Below are 3922 nucleotides of genomic sequence, written 5' to 3'. Positions count from 1 at the left end.
AGTCTGCTCCTGTCCTTTTTGGTGGCAGATCCAAACCAGACAGTGATGGACGTGCAGACGTTTCATAGTACAGCCTTACTGGCTTTTTTAATTTGTTTTGTTGCAAAGTGAGTTCATAGTTCCCACAAACGTTTGACCTGCTGAAATGAATATTTCTTTTAAAACATTTCATACACCACCATGTCCACCTCAGTTATCAGTGGATTGTAAAAAGGGCTTTATTGGCATGAAAGTTTCGAAAACAATGTTTCCAAAGCATCAAAATACAATATGTCAAACATCCAGACAGTACACAATCAACAGTCAAGTCAAGTCAGCTTTATTGTCAATTTCGTCACATATACTTCTACACATCCAGAGGAATCGCAGGTTCGTGTCTCACCATCAAACGGTGAAGAAGACAAAAAAATGCACAACAGATAGGGACCTTTTTTAAAACACTAAGACAGTGAATGGCAACAATATTACAAGACAAGATAACAAGACAAAAAACACATGAACGTTATGATATGATGTGTTGTGGTAGTGCATAAAGATGTGTAAAAATGCAATAGTGCAACAGAAGCAACAGTATTATGAACATTAACACATCCTGCCAACTAGTTTTTTTTCCAGTTTTTTTGTCTGAAACACGTAATTTCAACTCAATATCAATTTTAGTTGTTTTAGGTTTTAGAGGTGATACACCAACATTTTAAATGATGTGCTATATGGGATGGAAATGATGTGTCCAAAGGAAGGTGGGCAACAAAATGCTGTTTTTCTCATCTTATGTATTGTATTTTAACTATAAATTGCCATATGTTTAATAACATTTAGCATGCAGAGGAAATGGCTCAAAAGGACATCAGTTAAAAGTAGTAGTCCCCATCTCTAATTGAAAGCTGGAAGAATAAAATAATTAAATTCTTCTGTGGGAACTTTACAGTGTGACAGCCAGCAGAAGTTAACAACACAAGCCTTAGTATCAGCTGTACTATCTGTAAAATGTAGTTAAAGAATAAAAAGGCAAGAGGTTACAACTTTTAAGATGGCTGTGTGGCCATAACAACATGTAAGAGCATTTTATTGTTGTAGTTTGTAGTAGCAGTAGTAGTATAGTAGTAGAGGTAGTATAGTACTGCGTTATATATAAGCATATATGTCTTTATATATAAAAAGTGTCAAATAAATGTAGTGGAGTAAAAAGTAAAAGATTCCTTTGAAATGTAAAAGTTGTAGTAGAAGTAGAAAGAAGCATAGTTGTGGAAAGAGGGTTGATTGAGTTACCTGTGTCGACAGAAGTGAAAACGCTTCCTGTGGCTGTCTTGGCAGAGAGAGAGGGTGCATGTGCATTTAAGTCACAAGCAGTCTCCAGGGTGGACGGCGAGGTAGGTGGAGGGCTAAAAACACCCGTCACGCTGCCACGTTATGAACCATCCCCAGAAAACAGTGCTCGTTCCAGAGATGTGGCCTGCGTAAAGATTTGCCAGCTCCAACTTCAAGCTCAAGAACGGGAACGTAAACAGCAAGTGCGACTTATTAATTTGGTCAAGAGTTGGATTAGCCAGGAATGACTCCAAATCAAAGCGCTCAGAAGCCACACCTAACCACCTAGACAGCTGCACCATTTTGCCAATTAGTGTTCTCATTTACCCTTGTTGAGTTTTAAAAAGTTGAAACATGGGTGATGTTTGATAAATAATGTATTTCTGTTTTAGTATGCTGCAGCCAGGTTAGGAAAATATGATTGAATTTAATATCTGCTAAGGTCTAACTCCAATCCTGCTGATTCTATTCTCACTCTGTCTCTGTAATGATTAGATCAAAGCAGAGCCTTTTGTTGTTATTCTCACCCTTTTGTCTCTGGGATGATTAGGTCAAAGCTGGCCCTTCTGTTATCTCTGAGAGACTAGATCAAAACCAAACCTTTAACATATAGTTAGAAACCTTGCACAGCAGGAAATAACCTTCTGTCTCCAACCCCCTGTCTTAAACTAAATTAGGACAAATAGAATGTTATTCCTGTAAATTTGTGAAGATTTGACATCTTCACTCTGGAATCTTTTTTGATCTGTGACCAAAACTGACCCCAAAGGTGCAGAGTTTAGAGTCATGTCCTCCCTCACTGAACAGCGAGGAAACCAAGGAGATGTGCCTAACACGTCGCCATGCCAACGGTGGACCAATGGGAATAGGTTTAATACAATAAATCCTCCCCCAGGTGCAGGGAATATACTTGGGATAGCAAGAAATATTCGGGACTGATTGATGTGACTCCAGAAGGGAGATCCATGCATTTCAGTCCGCTGACAGCTGCAGTATAACATTTGTCTGTGTCATGTCATTTTTATCATTCTGTTTCATTAAACCTTTTGTTAATTCGTCATTGAACGCAAGCCCCACTCCTTCAGAGATTTAAAAAATGCATTTGTTAGTTATTTCTAACACGCTCTTCCAGTAAATGTCCTTTCACCAGGAATTAATTTAAGATCCCGGACCAGTATGTCAAATTGTACTGTTAAACATTATTTCACTAAATGTACTTAGTTACATTCCATCACTGCTTACTAGAGGCCTACAACTCTCTGATAGGGCACCCTTTATAAAGAGCTTAAAGTATAAACTAATGCTTTAATTCTTTTTAGGTCAGTGGAGGCAATAATAAGAACGAGTTTATTACAAAATCCTATTGGCAGGTGGATAGCCTTTCTTTTTAGTAATGAGTTATAGGTTGGTAATCCACATGGTAATGCTTATGGGTTTTTCACTTTCTAATAAGTCATCATTAAGCTTTTTGCAGTCATTAATAAATCAAGTTTGCAACTGTGAGTATTTTAGGGTGTTAACGGATCATCTGCGGCCCCTATCTACAAATAAGTGATAAAATGGCAAAAAAAAGGCAAGGAGTTTTCACTACACAAAATGTTCTTATCAATGGCTTATAAGTGATCTAGAAAGCATGATGATGTATAATAAATTACAGTAATCATTTACATTGTGTAAACTGCAATAAAAGCCACCTTAGAAAGTGATATGATTTACTAATGGTATATTTCACTATATGTCCCTCACCTAAAGCGATGACCGTGCACATGCTTTAGTATTGTAAAACATAACACTAATATATATATATATATATGGGTTTCGAAGCATCCATATTTCCTAATCTTTGCATATAACCCCTCTCACTGGGGTTGCTTGTAGTAGCATTGCATCAGATCCATGTTTTCTGCTCTAGTCCATGTATGTCTTGTTCCAGTAGCCCATTTCTCATCAGGTTGCCCTGGTTCCCTAGCAACTGACGCGGACCTTGTTAACCCGGGAGAAGTCCGAGCCGGTATGGCTCTTGTATTTGCGGTTTCACTCATGCCTAGGGTAGGCCAGTAGCATAAAGGACCTTGCCTAAGGCAAAACATCAGAAGTCTCTGTAGAGTGCAGTCCTAGGAACAGCTAAGATACTGCGCAGAACTCTAAAACTCCCAGGCCTCTGGTAGAGGACCCGAGCTTGAGGATGACATATGCCACACCACAAGGGGTGAGAGGGGGATTGATTTTTGATTTGATTGTTTTTTTATATGTATTTATATATACACACACACACACACACACACTGGGGCTTGAAAGTTTGGGCACCCCTGGTAAAAATTTGTATTAATGTGCACAAAGAAGCCAAGAAAAGATGGGAAATTCTCCAAAAGAAAGAAAATGACAGATTAGACATTTGTATAATATGTCACAAAAAGTTAGATTTTATTTCCATAATTTACACTTTTAAAATAACAGAAACCAAAAAAATGGCGTCTGCAAAAGTTTGGGTACCCTGCAGAGTTAATACCTTGTCCTGCCCCCTTGGGCAAGAATCACAGCTTGGAAACGCTTCTTGTAGCCAGCCAAGAGTCTGTCAATTCTTGTTCGAGGTATCTTCACCCATTCTTCCTTC

This window comes from Etheostoma spectabile, chromosome 5 (genome assembly GCF_008692095.1).
Source record: "Etheostoma spectabile isolate EspeVRDwgs_2016 chromosome 5, UIUC_Espe_1.0, whole genome shotgun sequence".
NCBI classification, from domain to species: Eukaryota; Metazoa; Chordata; class Actinopteri; order Perciformes; family Percidae; genus Etheostoma; species Etheostoma spectabile.
This window is presented reverse-complemented; position numbering follows the sequence as displayed.